We start from the raw sequence: 19,657 nt of genomic DNA on the forward strand, positions 1-19,657 counted from the left end.
CACCACAGCTGCTCTGTCTCCTGTATGAGGACCAGATTTCACATTTGAGGGATATGGCTGAAAGCACCCTGTCCATTTGTCCTAAACTTCCAAAGAGCATATAAATCATACAGGAAACTAGAAAGAGGCAGTATGCACAGAAATTGGCAAGCTCTCCAAAAACAGCAAAACAGAAGGCCTAGCGTAAAGAAAGGGAGTGGAAGAAATCTAGTACTATACAAAGAAATCAGGAGTTAGGTAAAAAGAGTCAGGTGTGTACAAATCCAAAGGGCAGAGAAGGAAGAGAAAGTTATTCCAGGCAGGAAGGTATAGTACAAAGAGCCCTAGAATTGCAGAAAAAGGGCTTGGCCTCTGTTCACCAATCTCTGGCTGTTTTTTCTTGGGAAAGTTGCTTGACCTCTTCTCACCACCAGTTCTTGGGCTGTAAAAAGAAGAGCGGGAAAGAGAAAAGCAACCAACCCTCAGCACCTGCCAAGAGTAAGCACTTTACACACATGGCCTCACTTAAGTTCAACCTCGTGTGGGGGATATGATTGTCCCCATTTTACAGATGAGGACTTGGAGGCTTAAAGGAAAAGGCAACTTTCCCAAGGAAGCTTAAAGAGATTAAATGATCTCCCCAAGTTCCCATGGCTAGTGTGTTGCTAGTGAGAATTTCAACCCCGATTACTTGGCCTAGGTCTGGGCTCTTGCCCCTGTAAAACAACCCCCCTCCCTGTATCACAGAAATGAGGGTTTAAAGAGCATAATGTATGTGAAGGCTTTTTGATAATTGTGAAAAGCTAAATAGTTGTAAAGAATTCTTACAATTTAAAGTCAGATCTCTCCAGACCAGCCCACAATGAGATTGTGGAAAACTGTGGTCCAGAGAAATGCTCTCACTTGCCAAGTCAGTGACACTCCTTCCCAGATCACCAACAGTAATAAAGTGAGTTAATGACTGAATAAAGCTTTTAATGGTGGGTTGGGCTGGATGACCTCTAAGGTCCTGCCAAGTCAGTATTTCTGAGGATCAGGAATTTTATCAAAGCAGTAAGAATGTAGCTCTGTGCTGAATCTGACCTCCTAGAAAACTGAAAAGTCAGCAAAATGTTTCCTTTTTGTCTCTATTTTCATTTCTTTGTTCTTTCCCCTCACTTTCAACCCTCTTGCCAGGCAGTCATCGCTCTCAAGGCTATCGTTAGGTTTGCTGTGCCACAGAGGAGAGGGATCTGATAAATGAATTCAGATGGAGGGAGGGAAAGGTCACATTTGACTCTTGGCTCCTACACTGAGGGCTGTGTGATCTGGCAGTTTGTCATTTAACCTGTCTGGACCCCAGATTCCTCATCAGTAAGATGAGAAAAGCTTCTCTTAGAGATCATTGTAGGAATTAACCAACGTGACATGTGAAGTGCCTAGCACGCAGTGTGACCCCTTTCAGTGTTAGTTCCCTTCAATCTGCTGGATGTAGTGACTGTTAGCAGAGTATGATAACTTCCTCCAAGAGGTGTCTGCATATTTTTAAAAAATGATACCCAGAGAAGGCAATCCAGTACAGTCCCATGGTGGATTTTTTTTCCTGCAGTGAGACATCTGGGTAGAAGAGAGAAATTGGGGTAGGGAGAGGGGAGTGTGGGTGGATGGGACTTACCTGGCTTTTCCCAGTTGACTGCATAATACATGCCATTTTATAGCATTGTACTTGTAAGACAAACCTACATGCAACAGTATGAGAATATTTCCTTATTTGATTTGATTAACTTTCATTGACCCAAACTACTTTTTCTTATATTACTAGAGATGTGTGAAGAATGGTTGTTTCATGCGGCAATCAGGTAAACCTGAAAAATACGTTGGTTATTTACATAAAGAAATTCTTCCAGGGATTCAGAAATGTTTTGTCCAGAAATGGACCATCCATGGTTTCAACAAATTACTGATGGATTTGACAAACACTGATCTGGGCAGAGGAAGAGTTTGGAGAGGGATACTTCTCAGTCCTTTTTTCCAGGAGGGTACCACCCAGAAAGAAATTTATAATCTGACTGTGGAAGCCTGGATTTCTTTAGATTCTAGTAATCTCTCATGTACTATATATACTTTTAGTAAGCTAGTACTGTTAAAGGAACTGTGACTTTCTTCTCACAGCTGCAGAGTGCAGGGATTTTCCTCTATTTTGTTTGCTGCTGTATTTCTGGTGCCTATAACAGTGCCAGGCAATAAACATTTGTGAAACAAATGAATTGTGAAGGTGGTACTTACGAGAAGCAATTCCTCAGATCCACAGTAGAGTTGCATTTTAGCAGCCAGTTGGGTAACACATTCTTAGAAATATAGTCGATGTGGTAGGATTTCTTTTTTTTTTCCCTAGGCTTGGGGATACTTTATTGTTATTGCTAAGAACTTATATGTGTGACACAGAGCCTTCTATTACAGCCTGTACCTTTTTGCTAATATACAATAAATAATTCCTTGGAAACATCTGCCCTTTATGGGTAATTGGAGAAATGTTTGCTTTGGTGTTACGATGAGAAAGATGTGACCTTTTAACTTTTATTCAATTGTTAGGTGAGGAAAAAAAGGAAAAAAATATAAAGTGGAGAAGATAATATTCTGGCAAGCTTTCAAAAAATGAAAAACCAGTACAGTTTAATATAGTCCCAAAGCTTTGTATGTTCCAGCTCTTTTTGGCAAAAAATGCTTCTTAGCTCAAAACAGAAGAAATTATTAAAAGAATTCATGAGGTGCTCTTAGATATCAAATAGCACTTTAAAAATACATCATTAAATGAAAAACGAATACAAATCATGATGAAATATCCTTTGAAATCCATCTGTATTTTAAAGATTAGGAGACAAATTTCAGGGAGACCACATTTTGTATACTGTTGAAAACCAAACATTTGAAAATAATTCTAAATAGTTGATGGAACACATACTTTTGTTATCTATATATCTTCCTAACATACATCGTTTGTTTTTAAAAATGGCAGAGCAAGTTGCTGTACTTTCTTTTTTAAAATAGTTAATTAATTAATTTTGGCTGCCTTGGATCTTCGTTGCCACCTGAGGACTTTCTCTAGTTGCAGCGAGTCAGGGCTACCCTTCGCTGTGGTGCCCAGGCTTCTCATTGCAGTGGCTTCTCATGTTGAGAAGCACGGGCTCTAGGCACGCCGGCTTCAGTAGTTGTGGCACGCATGCTCAGTAGTTGTGGCTCGTGGGCTCTAGAGTGCAGGCTCAGTAGTTTTGGCACAGGGGCTTAGTTGCTCCGCGGCATGTGGGATCTTCCTGGACCAGGGCTTGAACCCGTGTCCCCTGCATTGGCAGGTAGATTCTTAACCATTGTGCCACCAGGGGAGCCCTGTACTTTCTTTTAACAGTACATTTTTAAGTTAAAAAAGAGGAGGTTCAGCATTCAACAATAATAATTTAGGTTTCTAGGTTTTTGTCTATAAATGTACCAAACATGCATTTGGGGTGGGACTTGGAGGAAAGAAGGGATGATATAAAAGCTGATTTAAATAATTTATCTGCCTATTTCAAATGTTTGTATTTATCGTTTGTGTAGCATCTTATATATATAACATTTTAGAAATAGTTCTTTTATCTCGTAAGTATTCAGAAATATGTGCTTTCTTTTTAAAAAAAAATTTTTTTTTGTTTTGTTTTAACTAGACAGGAAGTTAAAGTACCAGATTGTCTGGTTCAGTACCAGACACCTGGCAAACCTATTATAACTTTATAAGTTCATATAGCTCTTTTCCTGGAAACTTTGAACATGTTTTGTACAACCTTAGTGACTGGGGGGGAGGGGGACTGGGAGATACCCATGAAGCAGGTCTCCAGGTAAGGGTCTTCCCACAACTATGGTAAGGCGAGGCCACCAAAGTTATAAGAGGGGAGCCCCCAGGCAACGTCAAACCTGACATTGAGGTGCAGAGGCTAGGCTCTAATTCCGAGGGTTAGTATTCCAAAGGCAGAGCCAGGCCCAAATGGACAGCTGTCAAACCAGCTAGGCGGCTGCAAGTGTTAAACTCAACAAACAGCCGACAGAGCACAGACCAGGGAGAATTCCAGAACTGAGCTGTGATCAGCCATCTCCAGCTTATGGTCAGTCTCTGAGGCTACTAGTATCCTGTCCCTCAGAGTTAAAGATATTAGTGGAGGATGGACACATTTGTAAATTCCTTGTATGCTATGTCAGGATCTCATTTAAGACCTGGGATTTGGTGTCACCTAATTCACCACTCTCAGCGAGTGGTCCAGGCAGGATGGAAGCGGTGTGTGTGTGGGGGTGCCCTCCCCTAAAGAGGCAGCAGTGCATGCATCCTTGTTTTAGGGAGATGGGTGGGCCTGGTTGAAGACGGGTGTCCAAGACAGATCACCAAAGCAAGGAAGGGCTAAAATGAGTCTTGGTTGCCAAGGGGCAGAGAACAAAGGAGGTCAAAGAAACTGGAGACAACAGTAGGGAGTAACAGTTTAAATAAACAAAGTAGGAAGTAGCCTTAGTGACTCTGGAGACTGGGCTGGAGCTGGCATAAGGAGATGAAGAAGATTATATTAACAAGATTACTTACTGGGGACAATATTGGTGTTGTTCAGTGTCTCTTTGGGTGAGGGTGAAACCCCCAGAGGGTAGGCTTATATAATAATAAGTGGTTACTAACTTGCCTTCTAAAGAGGTTGATAGGTCCAATAACTGCAAAGCTTTTACTGACAGGACTCTGCAAATCAGAGGGCAGAGCTGAATTTAGAGCTGTGTGGATGAAGGGTAGAGAGAAACACAATGCACATGTAGATGATGTCTGGGGGGTGTTTCTGGGTGGTATGAATGTTATTTCTCTTCTCCATTCCTTCTCTCTCCCCCAGTGAAATCTTCAGCACAGTTGACGTTAATTACTGAGGTTTTGTGCCAGTGGATGAAGCAGGGTTGGTGGACGGCATGTAAAGCTGATCGAGCTGCATCAGAGCAGTGTGTAGTGGAGACAGAGCACACACATGGTGACAGCTGACAGAGGGTCAGCTAGCTGAGGGTCACTGGAAATTTATGAACTTTTCCACGAGTGTATGCAGGCTCCTTGTCTTGATTCACTGGGGACATCTCTGGGTGTTGGTGAGCTGAATGTAGGGTTGAAAATGAAGTGGACGTACCTGGAGAGGGGTAACTACTATTAAAAAAGAATATGCATTGGTTGACTTCACAACCTCGAAGGACTCACAGTTATCAACTTGAGCAGTCCAAAGATGTTGTTTTTTGCTGTAATGAGAGTATAATCCCTTCTGGATAAAGTGAAAAACATGGTGAAAATGACTTCCAGACTGAAGTGGAGTAAGTAAAGTGCCAGTCCTTATTAAGAAGTAGATGATCCAACGTCAGTGAAGTGGCTGTTTTGTGCCAATAAGTTGTGTTTAGCAATCAGGAATGGAACACATGTATCCCTTCCCCCACAGACTTCTCCTCACTCCACGCAAAACAAACTGGAGTGAAACAACACCATCTGCTCATTTCACACTCTGAAGAAGCACGTCAACTCCTTCTCAAGGTTAGGAAGTCCAAACTCAAAAAGACACTCTCTAGCTGTGCAGTAAAAAATGCTTCCTGAAAGCAGGAACTCCATAAACTTAGAAGAGTCTGATATTTCCTGAAAGCTGACACTGCAAGGGCTGAGCTGATGAGGGCTAAAAAGCCAAGGGCTTTCTCACAGGGACATCACAGAGGCTTTACTTAATGGCAGAACGTCCTGTTTCCCTAGTGAATTGCATTTCCATGATTTGGGGCCTCTGATTTAGATGAGAAGAATAACGTAGATACTACTAATCTACATAATCACCACAGTTCTTGAATCCCAGCACTGAAAGGAAGAGAAAGAAATAGAAAGGTGAGTCTTTCTCAGTTTGAGTCCTGTTTTATTCTGATATTTTTCTTTGCTGTAGCAACCACTTTTTTTGGAAATCACTGTAAAAGACCCAAATCCCTAATGAAACTTCATTATCCTATTCAGAGATGATGCTTTGAATTAGATAGGAAACTCAGCCATTTGATTCTAGTCTGTTTACTTTACTCAGCTAAGCTCTGGGCTCAGAAGTAAAGATAAGGGAGTGTTCTTACTAATTCATAAGAACACCTCCAGAGATTAGAAGGAGGGCAGACCTTTGGCTTTGGCAACAAATCTTAAGCTCCACACGGTTCTAACTGGTTGCCCATTAAATAATGCTGCTCCCAGGAGGACCCCTGGAACAATAGTGGCTGGACTTGTCTTGGAGACCAGACATTTGCAATACAAAGTCCCAGAAGAATCAAGTCTCTTGCTACCTACAGCATGCCTCACCAGTATGTATGTTGGTAAGTTATGATCTCCTGGGAGAAACAGGAGATTAATATAAAAGCATAAATTGTGACCTGCTAAGTGCCAAATGAGTGGACATTATATAAAATTTTACCTCTTTTTATTCATAAAACTGTTGTACCACAGTTTTGAGATTTTGTGAACAAGGCCACATTAACTTGAATTCATTCATCCATTCAACCATCTGTTGGTGTGTCCATCTGCCCAACAAACGTTACCCTAGCATCTACAGTGCCAGCCCTCAGAATTAATGAGAAATATAAGGCGTGGTCCCTGCCCTAGTGGGAGAGCCAGACCTGCAAATCATAATATGGCAAAAAAGTACAATCACAGAAGTGTGTTCAAGATGGTAACTATAAAGGAGGGAGCTGTATGATGGTGGGATTGTGGGAGTATGGGGTTTGGGGCAAGGAAAGCTTCCTAGAAGAGTTGATATATGAAAGAGGACTTGGAATTTACCAGGCATACACATTCTAATCAGAGGGCACAGCTTGAGCAAAAGCATGGAGGCGTGAAAAAGCATGGGATAACTAAGGAGCTAGAAGCTATGTGATAGTGCTGCAGGGTTTCCGATGGCAGTATTGGAGATGAGCCTTGGAAAGTGGAGAGAGGCTAGAGTAAGATGGATCTGATAGGCCACGTTTTGACATTTCCCTGTAGACAATTGGCATCACTGATGGGATTGAAGGAGGACATGTGTTTTGAATCATCTTTATGATGGCTATAAGGAAAATGGACAGGAGGAAAGTAAGAGCAGAACAGGAAACCCAAGAAGGGTGAGTTGTCACTGTGTTCACACCATATCTTTTTAAAGTTTTGGTCCTATTTTAGCCTTTGTATTTCTAGACTGAGAAATGTCAATATTAGTAAACCCAGTGTTTTTAATATCTTGGACCTTATAGAAACTGATAATATGTTTACAGCGTGCTGGGGTTGAACATTCTACTGAGTATGCTTATGACCCCTCAGCCACCCCAAGGGCTGAGGAAATCAGCATCTCAGCTTCACCTGTAACCCAGTGGAGATACTCTTCGTGCCTCAGCGGCACTCAGAGTCTAGCTGTATTGGAAACAGATGAAGTCATCATAAACAAGTTCAACTAGAGTAGAACAGGAAGCCAGGCTTTGGCCTCCTGACTCGTGTTATACCTTCTTTTCCTCTAATTCATCCATGCTGCCTCTTGGAGCTGTGCTTTAGGAGAATTACTCTCTCAGGACGTAGAAAAATGGGAGAATAGTTCATAATGGCCAATCAGGGAAGCTGTGGATATTCAGGGCTGACCCCCTGGAAGAAAATCATGTCTCCTCATAAAGTATCTTTCAGTACCAAAGTCGGAGGAAGAAAAATGAACTATGTAGTTCGTAGATTACTTTCTACATTGATATGGTCCACCTCATTGCTCATAGTTGTTGAAGTATCTCTGGAATCTGGCACATGTAGCTACAGGGAATTTGGGTAATCTATGAAAGTAAACTAGTGAGTGAGTGGCAAAGCTAGGCACACAAAAAGTTCAATTCTTTTGAGTTGTGGCTGACCTATTCTACTTGCCATGGTTACCCTTTCTTTCTCTTAGAGTTTTTGTGTTGGCGAAAAAGGATTGGGCAGTAATGCTATTTTTAAGTTGCTATTTGGTCTACGAATAATTCATTTAAAATAAAATCTAAACATCTTTGAGCTCATTTTAGGGTCCAAAGCATTGATGAAAATAACAGCACACGGCAATCCTCAGGAAAATGTCTTCCTTCCATGTGCCATCACACACTTCCAGTGGATTCCTTTTGCATTATATCATATTGAATTATATTACAACATTTCCTTCTTGCCATTAACTTTACAATCCAATTATTAAAGGAATCCTCTGATTTTTCTCCCTAAATGTTTGCTTCACTGTGATTAAAAGAGCTAAACTGAACATTTTGAAGATAACTGTCGAGTTGGCTGAAATAGTAAAAGTTATATGTTGTCACCTCATTTTTGTCTTCAGAGCACCACATCTAGGACTGAGAAAGGAATGTATGCTGTTGGTAACCTTATACTTCTTATTTGTCTTGCTGAGACTGTCAACACAGTAGCCAAACAACTGTAATAATTTCTAGAAGGCATTTGTGCCATTGACATTTGGCATATTATGAACTACACCAAACCCCTCTGATCATTTCATATGAGTCTGAAAGTGGCTGTCAGGCAATAAATGCTCTCATTTGTTACTGACTTGGGCTAGGTTTGTATTCTACTTATAAATTTCCATCTGGTGTTTCCATTTGTTTTTTGAATCAGGGCAAAGGTACATTTGGACTCTTAAAATTCGTTCCGTATTTCTTTTAATCAATACAAATCAAAGGCAGCCTCAGAAATGCTTAGCTGTCAATATGTCCAGCCAAGTCACAAGTAAATGTTGTGGCTTCTGAAGGTTGCGTTTTCTCAAGGAAGCACTATTCAGGCATATTTGTTACCTCAATTAGTCTGATTTAGTGGCTCAGTCGGTGAGCTAGAGCCTCTGGCAGCCAGCCGAGTAATTTGATTTCTAAGCTGCTAGTAAGGGACTAAAACTATCCAAAACGATGACTCCATCGTCCTGAAAGCAGACGTACAGATCTTGACATTCTTGGTGGCTTAACTGTCAGGGAAATGTGGTAGTCTTTGATTCCGTTTTCATCTAGGATCAGTACCCCTCAGTGTCATGTACCTGGAGAGTGTGACTTTGACCATCAATTCCCTAAGAATGTTGGGAGGTGACAGGACAGATGTTCCTTTTGGAAAGTCAGTTCCCTGAAGTGATTCTTTTTCTTCTCTAACTACCTTTATCTGGCAAAAGGTACAAGCTGACAGTCCTGGGGACAGCACTGCAGGGCATGTTTTAGAAGGGGAGTAGTTTATTCTCAAAGGCTATCAATCTAGTCTCTTTTCCTCTCACTTCATCCAGAGGCCATGAAACTAGCTGGCTGCGGCCCAGATATGTGCCCTGGAAAAGTGGTCACATTGTGACCAGACCACCTATGACCTCAATCCAGTAGGAGAATTGGTGGCAAAAGAGGTGAGGGGAATGGGACCTAGATAACCTAAACTAATGTATTGTATTCTTCCCGCTCTTAGTTCTCTGATGAACTGATCTGGCCAATATAACATCAAAAACAATTATTTTTCACCTTGAGAAATTGGAAAGCTATCTCACTTGCATTCCTGCTTCAACAGTGAATCTCAACTGGTTACAAAGATATATATTATATTAGCTAGGAATCTTTTGATTGCAAGTATTGTTGAACAACTCTAGGTGCAGAGATGCAGCTGTACCTCAGAAACACCAGAAACTGAGGACTTGGATGACATTCACCCATTCATTGTTGCTGAGCTTCTGTATATCAGCTTCATTCTCTCTTGCTGGACACATGCTGAAAAACATGGCCTTGGACAGTTTCTGGTTTTAGAATTTTAGACTTTAAACAACCAGAAAGAAACTAGACTCATTTTTTCAGGATTCAAAGAGTCCCTTTGGACTCCATTTAGGTCAGGTACACATACATGAACAAATCAAATATGGCCAGTGCATTAGGGTGCCATGACTGGCCAATCTCAGGTCAGCTGTCTACATCAAGCCCAATCAGCTGTGGCCAGGAAGTAGGGTCACACTGAACTAACATGGTAGCACCAAGTGCTTGGAAGAGAATGGGCGAATGACAAGCACTCCCACAAGTGTCCACTATACAAAGCTAAAACAAAAAGGATAAAATTTAAAAATAAAAGCAAAGCAAAGATATATTAGGCATAAATAAACATAAAGAAAGTAAAATTCAAAGCCAAAACCATTCAGTAAAGAGTCTAATGTTATTTTGATAAGAGGTGTATTTCAAAATAAAAACATAACAGTAATAAATCCTAAAACATCAAATAACATCTTATCAAGAACACAGAGTAAAATCTGTTAGAAAGAGAAGGGAAAACGAATTATATAACTATAAAACCAAAGAGATTCCATTAAAAAGCTATTTGAATTGGTAAAAAGAGTTCAATAAAATGGTAGGATTAGATAAATACACAAAAAATCAATAGGTAGCCTGTGTAACAGCAATAATGTATTAAAATGTGATGAAAAAGGAAATATCATTACTAAATGGCATCAAAAATGCAAAAATGGTAGGGAGCAGACTGGGATGAATATTTGATCAAATTAGTATAAAATTTACTTAAAAGAAAAACCATAAAGAAAACAAAAAATATATACTAAAGGTAGGCATAATGAGGGAGAGTTAGCCGGGCCAGATAGTAGAATGTCTTACACTTGTATAGTTAAAACAGTGTGGTATTAACTCAAAATAGACAGATAAATGAACAAGGTAAATTACCTTGAAACAGATCCTGATGTACTTAAAATGTTAATACTGTATATGAAAAATGTAACCACACAAACCAATGTATGAGGGAAATATCATTCAGCAGAGTGTTGGGACAAATGGTGGTTATGGAAAGAGAAAGCAGCACACAACCAAAATTGAGTCAATCAAGAACCTGGAAAAGTTATTTGCAGCAAATATGATAAAAAGTTAATTTTGTGCTCCTTAAAATCTCATTCAAATCAACAAGAAATCCAAATAAGCAAAGATTATAAAATAGTGTAAAAACCCAATGATGCCACTGCAAAGGTAGGAATACAGATTGCCATAACCCTTTGGAATGTAATTACGAGTATGTATCAAGAATATTAAAATATTCACACTTCTTGACGCAGTAAATCTTTCACTGGTAAATTATCGTGACAAAATAATTTGAAGAGGTTGAAAGTACTGTAAATTAATCTACTCACTGCAGCATTATTTGTGCTAACTGTGCTCTATAAAATAGCAGTCATCTTCTAGCCCCCTTTCCCTGTTTTATTTTTATGGCATTTATTATCATCTGACTTTTGTTTTTTGCCAGTCTCCCCCCACTAGAATGTAAGCCCCGTGAGAATGTGCCTACTTTCTTTTCTTCTTTTTTTTTTTTTAAATAAATTTATGTATTTATTTTTGGCTGCATTGGGTCTTTGTTGCTGCGTGTGGGGGGCTTTCTCTAGTTGTGGCGAGCAGGGGCTACTCTTCATTGCGGTGCTCGGGCCTCTCATTGCGGGGGCGTCTCTTGTTGCGGAGCACAGGCTCTCTGCTCTCGGCGCGTGGGCTTCGGTAGTTGTGGTTCACAGACTCTAGAGCACAGCCTCAGTAGTTGTGGCGCATGGGCTTAGTTGCCCCGTGGCATGTGGGATCTTCCTGGACCAGGGCTCGAACCCTTGTCCCCTGCATTGGCAGGCAGATTCTTAACCACTGCACCACCAGGGAAGTCCCTGCCTACTTTCTTTACTACCGTATTTCCAGGCTCCAGAACCCTGCCCAGCACATAGTAGGAAGTTAATAAATATTTGTGGAATGAATGAACAACTCCAAATGTCCAATAATAAGAAATGGTTTAGATAATAATGATTCACCTACCTAATATAATATTGTGAAGCTATTACCTACCTTTTTTTTTTTTTTTTTTTTTTGTGGTGCGCGGGCCTCTCACTGCTGTGGCCTCTCCCGTTGCAGAGCAAGGCTCCGGACGCGCAGGCCCAGCGGCCATGGCTCACGGGCCCAGCCGCTCCGCAGCATGTGGCATCTTCCCGGACCGGGGCATGAACCCGTATCCCCTGCATCGGCAGGCGGACTCTCAACCACTGCGCCACCACGGAAGCCCTACCTACATTTTTAAGAATAATAAGTTATAACATGGGGAAGTATTTATGATGAAATAATAAGTTTAACAGAGCAGGATATATATGTAAGGATAACGAATTTTCCTACAAAGTTAGAAACTAGTTTAAGAAAGTACATATAGAAAAGCTTATAAAGTTTCTTTTTCTATATATGTTATGATTATAAATATAGAAAAAGAAACTTTGTGGAGAGAAATAAAAATGGAAGGAGATACAGCTAAACCTTCAGAATGGTGTGGGAAAAGGGAAAACAGGTGATTTTCCTCTTCTATTTACTTTTGACATTTTCAGGTGTTCCATAAGATGCATTTCTTTAATATTGGAAAATATGATAAATGCAACACCAAAAGGGACAGTTTTTAAAATCATCAATGATAAAGAGGGTATGATATCAACTTAAAACAATGACAAGCAGGAAAAAGAGAGGAGAAAAAGCAAAAGTGCTAAAAATAAGGAATTATAAGAGAATGTTTTGATTTATTTTAGTATAATTATATAAGTTTGGGCTTAAGCATATGAAAATCTATAAAGCTGATTATACTTCGAGTCACTGCTTACTTCTGTTACCTAATTACATCACCACCCTTAAGTTCCTCCTATACAGAAAGTCACTGAGTGACTTCTCAAAAATACATATTCGTAGGTCCCACCCCTGGGAGTTTCTAATTCAAGACGATTGGGGTGAGGTCTAGGAATCTGTGTTTGTTTAAACACAGTCCCTGGGTGACTCTGAGAATACCTGACCTAAGTGGCAGGGAGGCTTTCCCTCCGAGGAGCAGCACCCTTGAACTTCTGGGGTGGAGGAACCTCTCTTACATTTGCCCTTGGGTCACCTACTGCTCCTGCAGTGTTGCTCCAGCTGCTATAGTTCTTGGCTGTCCACCTGAAGGTGTGTGTGAGAGATCTAGAACCCTCATGCGAGGAGCTAACAGACTGACCCTCCTCTGGCCCTTGGGCCTCCACCTACTGACCCGAACACAGTCCACAGACCTCAACATGATACATCGGCTTAGTGTCACCACTGAGGCAGAACCCCTCATGCTAGTGGTCATTGTCCTGCAGGCTTATTTTAAAATGTTCTGTGCTTCCTCCTCATTGATGCAAGCTCTCAGTGCCAACCCTCCATCCTAACCATTTCTTCTGTTCCCCTGGAAGTCCCTCTGGATGGTAAACAAATGCCTCCATTCCCCCAGTCTCTGCACAGGGACTCCCTCTATCTCCTACTTTATTTGAAAGCTGACTGTCTCTCCTGAGGCCACTTCTGTGGACTTTATTTGTTCAGATCTCAAGTGACCAGGAGGTGGTGTTAATATTCACCTGGGCCTCCACTGTCATTTCTCAACATTTTGCTTATGTTTTGAGGCAAAAACAAAGAATCCCAAGCAAAATAGGAATTCTGTTTGATTTTGAGAATCATGGCATCCAGGCATCCAGTTCACTGTCTTTTTTTTTTTTTTGTGGTACACGAGCTGCTCACTGTTGTGGCCTCTCCCGTTGCGGAGCACAGGCTCCGGAGGCACAGGCTCAGCGGCCATGGCTCCCGGGCCCAACGGCTCCGCAGTTGGCGGGGCACGAACCTGTGTCCCCTGCATTGGCAGGCGGACTCTCAACCACTGCGCCACCAGGGAAGCCCTTTTCTTTGGTCATCTAATGACTGACATCTGAGTCACTTCTCAGATATCTTATGTGTAGAGTGGCTTGCACTCTTTCTCTCCACTCCATGCCTAGCATCCTGGGTGACTTCATTGGCCTTGTGGATGACCCACCTCTTGACGACACTGCCTCTGCTCTCCTCCTTCTCCCTCCCCACCACCTTCAAAACCTAGGAGGAGATTGCATGGCAACATGCAGGGCAGGAAAAGACCAATACAGAATAGCATTCCCATTGATTCCTTCCTCCCATTGAAACCTGGAAAGAGGCAACTCTCTTTCGTTTCCCGATTAGTGGTAAGATTGGGGGTGTCTTCTGTATGGGAGTCTCTCAGCTCAGGATGGCCCAGGAGGGCTGAGAAAAAGGGACCAAAACACAGGTGACCCTTATATAGAACATAAGCTAAAGGAATAAATAAGCTTCTTGGGGTTTTTAATGTTGCCTACTTCAGCTTCCTAGTGTTGGAGAGCTGTCTGCGCATGTGCCGGGGGTTGTAACTTGGAATAAGGAGCCTGGTAATCTCTGCTTGAGTCACTGCTTACTTCTGTTATCTAATTACATCACCACTTCTGGTAATCTCTTTTTTTGGCCACTTCAAATCCTTTGTGGAAAGCAGCTTGGTGTGTGTGTGTGTTTATCATATGCAAGCTCAATGCAGGCAACTGGATGGAGCTGAGTTCAGAGCAGTAAGAAAGAAACTCCCAACATTTCCAACACGTATGAGTAATGCACCCCAAGGCAATGCACTGAAGACTACTATCTAAAAGTTTCTCAGTTCCTTAACTCTTCTGAAACAGTAAAGTTTTAGTGTTGAATACATAATCTTCTCTTTTATGCTTGTGCTTCCTTTCTCATACATAGTGCATTTACTCTTTGGTTTTCTTGAGTGCTCCAATTCCTTGACACTCTCCTTTTATCTTAGTCATTCTGCCCATTTTCGATTTATTTCCTTCCCTATATAGACTAAACCACATGATTTACCACTTCAATAAATTCACTTTTCAGAATCCTTGAGTGCCTCAGTCCCTTGTCCTTTTGCTTCTTCACCTACTCCTAGAAACTGGGTCATTGCAACCATCTACCATCTCTCTTCTTACCATGCCTTGCCTGATGGAGAAAAATCACAAATATATTATTACTACTGATAATTTCAGCTGGGCTCATATATATATATAGTTGTTTCTCTTAAACCCTTCTGTGACTCTTTCAAACATTTACTACTCTCCTCAAACACCCTACCACAACCCTTCTCTTCTTGCAGCAGATGGCCTTGTTGCCTACTTCACGGAGAATATCAAGACGCTCAAGGACAAATTTTGTATCTTCTTACAACCCTATTTGCCTATACCCATCTTTGCCTCCTTCTTTTCTGGCTCTTCCCATCCAAGCAAATCCCTTGACCTATATCTAAATTCCCTTCCATATTAAAAAAAATCTTTATATCAACATCAAATATCTATTCCTTAGACAAATGTTTATTAAACACCAGGTACCAGGCTGGGCAATTGAGATATAGCGACAAATAGAACCCAGCTGCCATAAGGCCTATTGAATTGTTTGGCACCTCTTTTCCATGAATTTCACATTCCTCCTCTATTTATTTGGTTACAATGGGAGCTGTCATATTACTCCCCGAATGATTTGGAGTAGGCATCTAAACCAAGATGGGCAATCAATCCCTTCACTGGGAAATTTGTAATTGGGACTGACAGTCAGCATCACACGGCAACATAGTAACTTGGAAGTTGATGGTAGTGGCCGTTTTCTGTGATGTGGACCAAGACACGCAGAAAGCCATTCTGTAACAAGAGTGACACTGAGGCAGATTCAGAGATATGTATAGAGGCAAGGCACTTTCCAAAAGAGGACTTTCTGGGTTCTTTAAGGTGCTCTAGGCTCTGGTTCTATTCCTGAGGTCCGGCTGCATCCTTGCTCTAAGATTCCAGGGTTCTTCCATTAAAATTTCTTTCTGCTTAAGATAGTATTTTGTTTTAGGTTTTTGTTACTTGCAATCAAAAAGCAAGATTCTGTCATTCTTACTGGAAAGCTGGACTGCCTTGTTTTGTGACTGCTGTCTGTTGGAACCCAACCACATATCCTTTGAGGATAGAATTTTAGAGGACCGGGTAGCGAATGTCAGAATACTGCCTCTTATTTTCAGTCTTCATTAAGGTGTCACGAGAAGGGAACATGCTCAAATACAGCTGAAAGCTGCCTGGAAACCACAAGGCCAGGGTGTAACTCTGTTCTGTGAAGTCCTTTTTGCCTATTGCCAGTTGCCTGAGACTACTGAGGTCAGATAATCACGGGCTTTACTGAATTACAGCTGCCAAATTATCTACTACGCTTTTTCTACAGCTATCAATTATTCCCTTTCTCTCTTGAATCTTCAACACTTCCCGCTATATTTGCTCCTTATATTAGCATTGAAGTCCACAGCCCTCTCAACAAAATCCTAGATTTCACAACTCTTTCTTCCTCCTTCTTCTTCCTTAAAGAAGTTGTTCATACTCAGTGACAAGCTGTAGCAATCAGGTGGCCTTACTCTCTGCTGTAACTGCACTTACTAAGGTTGTCCATGACCACCTTATCACCAAATTCAACGGGTGTTTTTCAGGTCTTACCTTACTTGACCTCTCAGGAGCACATGCCACTACTGACTGCTCCTGTATACCTGAACCACTTTCTTTCCTTGGTTTTTGTGATACCATATGCCTCTGGTTTTCTTTCACATGTCTGCTTGTTTCTTTGCAAGTTCCTCTTTCTGTTCTATACTTTAAACATATTGGTGTTCCTTGGGTTTGGTCCTAGTCCTCAATCCTCCTTTCTGTCCTCAACTTTCCTGGGACACTTTCTTGGCATTACCGTACATACCTGAATATAAGACCAACACCTGCCTTCTTCCAGCTCACAATAATCTCTTGAGGAAGTCACCTTATATTCTGACCCTTAAAAAGTCCTTGAATAACAAAATGCTCTTTGGGGGAATACACATTAGCATGCAATGATCTCATTCAATGTTCATATAGAAGTCACCTGACAGAATTGGTAAGAAAGGAAAGAAGGAAATTTAACACAGATTTAGAAATTAGTTCTAGAGAAATTCCTTCACATTTGCAAATATTGGATGTCCTTGTAAACAGGCCTTTGAAAGATGATATGGAAGATGATATGATAGTGAATATGATTACAGGATGAATGATATAATGTGATTAGATACAGTGGCCTGGAATAAAATTCCCAGTGACAACACCATATATAGGGTCAAAAACTTAGGTGGAAGTGAAGATGACTGTCCTTAAGAACTATGTCAGAGATTCAAAATGTGACCCTGGTGATCACAAATCACTGTGAGGAGTTTCAATAAAATTATTTTAAAAATTACATTTTATATAATATGTAACTTAAAGTATTTAAGTATAATTAAATTAATACAGGGAACATTATAAGTAGATCCTTGATTATTTCATCTATATCTCTAAAAATTTATACATGCAAGTTGACCACAAAATTTTATTAGGTGGATGGATTTTATTTGGGAAAATGGGGGCCACCCTGTATTCAAAGGCACCTTATATCTGGGAATATATGGTATACACTGATGACTCACCTCTCTCTGGCCCAGTTCTCTCTGCTAAACTACAGAGACAAATAACAGTTTACTGATATTTCTACTCAAATATCACATAGACACCTTAAACTTGTCCAAAGTTAAACTCACAGTGCCTCCAATCTACTCCTCTTCCTTGGTCCCTTCTCACTGAATGTCGCCACCTTCATTCAGTGGCCCAAGCTGAAATCTATCACCCATATCGCCTCTCTCCCACACACCCCTGTGGTTTCTATCTCTTAAATCTCTCTCTTATCTGTTCGCTTCTCTTAATTCCCTCTGTTTTACTCCAGGCCACCCACATTTCCTCCCCAGACTACTGTTAACAAAAATCTAAACTGGTTTTCTTGGTCTTGTCTCCTTTTACCCTACACTCCTTGAAGCAGCCTGAGTAATCCTTCTAAAATGCAAATCTGATGTCAATTCCCACTGCAGGGGTAGTCAAGTCCTTCCCTTCTTCTTCCACATTCGTCTCAGTTTAGAGACTCATGCTGCTTCTCTAATTCCCCAGCCCTCCTCTCTTTCCTCTCTAGCGCCTCCCCCCACAATTTAGTGAGATTAGATGCTCTTACTATGTTTTCCCACACTCCTTATCTTTCCCTACCATAACACTCTTCACACTTCTTTGTTATAATTGTTTATCTTTCCTGCTAGGCCGGGAACCTTGTCTATATGGCTCACCATTGCATTCCCCTAAGAGAGGGCAGGACCTGAGACATACGAAGTGCATTATAAATATTAAACAAAAGAACAAATAATTTTGTTATCCCAGTACCCAGGATATCTGGCAAATAAGAGGTCCTCAGTAATATTTGTTGAGTCAATAGATTGTTGTTGAACTAAAGATGTGTGATTAACTAAAGCAACGTGTAACAAGCAAAATTAATACTGTAAGGCTTTGTCCTTAAGGAGCACATATCCTTCTTAACTGGGCTTAATTAGAGATGGCTCCCTAGAACAGGTAGCTTTTGGAAGAGAAAGGGAGAAATAAAAATTCTTACCTAGTGGAATGTAAAGAGCAAATGTAAAAATGTCAACATCTATGCAGAAGAAAATCATGTTCTTAAGACCTGGGTAATTCCTAGTTTAAAACTGCTGTGACTTGGGAGTGTTCTGTACTGGGATCTACTTGTCAAGGAGCTAGCTTTCTTCTCTACCTTGGATACTGGGATTCAGCCAGGGAATCAGCTGCAGAATCTAATTACTGCCAGCAATTAAACACTGAACTATATTGCCTCTCTAAAGTTGAAAAAATAATCCTTTCACTATAGAGAATAAGATTCTGACCAAGTTTTATATTCATAGGCTTTATTAATTTTTATATTATAGTACTTAGAATAAATTTCACAAGAATATTTGCTCTAGTTATTTTTGGCCTGCACTTTGATAACTTACACTAACACAATGGCCAGTCTGTTTTCTTTGCTGTAAAAGTTTCTTTGTGCACTATTCCTTGAACATGGGTCTCACGTTCTAACTTTACTTAGATGAAAAAAAGTGTTAATTTCATGAATGGTTTAATATCACTTCGTAGATTAATAGACTACATAAAAATACGTTGGCTAGCCGTATAAATGTGGATTGATGTATTAGTTGGAAATCTTGTTTGGAGAATGAAATTGATAAATAAGATGCCTCATAAAATGTTTTCTCAGAGATGCCTTACTAAAGAAAGGAGAGGTTAATTACTCCAAATGATGATTTTGAAAGGGAATGTCTACAATGTCGGTTACATTGAAACAAGGTGAAGGATCTGAATTCAAGTGTGTGGGTTACTTTACAATCTTACTCTTGAACTGTTATAAAATCTGTAATTTTTAATCTGGGGCTTCATTTATTAGTGGTTTATTAGAGTGGGTTTTGTTAAAACTGATTTAAGCACAAGCCAGCAATATACTATTCGGTCACCCTATTTTACAGAAGGTGCTTTAAACTTCTGATTTAATCCTGATACACACAGTGGACTGATAAATTAACTAGAGAGTTCACAAAGGTCATACATGAAAAACAATCTGATTACTTTATTAGCCACAACTCATTTATTTTTCAAACTTTGAGATAAATGCAAGTTTCCTTTTCAAAGTCACATTATTATGCATTTTATACTTATGATACAATGAAAAATTTCCAGACTTAGAAAAGATGACTGAATATTAACATTTGCCAGGCAATTTACAGTTTCCAAAGAGCTTTCTCATTAATTACCTCAGAAAACTGAATAATGATGTGATTATTAAAGGTTAATTAAGCAAATACTTGTGAAGTAATTGGGAGGTAATCTATTTCTAATGTAACTGGTCAATCAGGGGTATTTAAGAAATATTTTTGCTGGTTAACAAGTCTAACCAA

Source organism: Lagenorhynchus albirostris, chromosome 1 (assembly GCF_949774975.1).
Source record: "Lagenorhynchus albirostris chromosome 1, mLagAlb1.1, whole genome shotgun sequence".
Lineage (NCBI taxonomy): Eukaryota > Metazoa > Chordata > Mammalia > Artiodactyla > Delphinidae > Lagenorhynchus > Lagenorhynchus albirostris.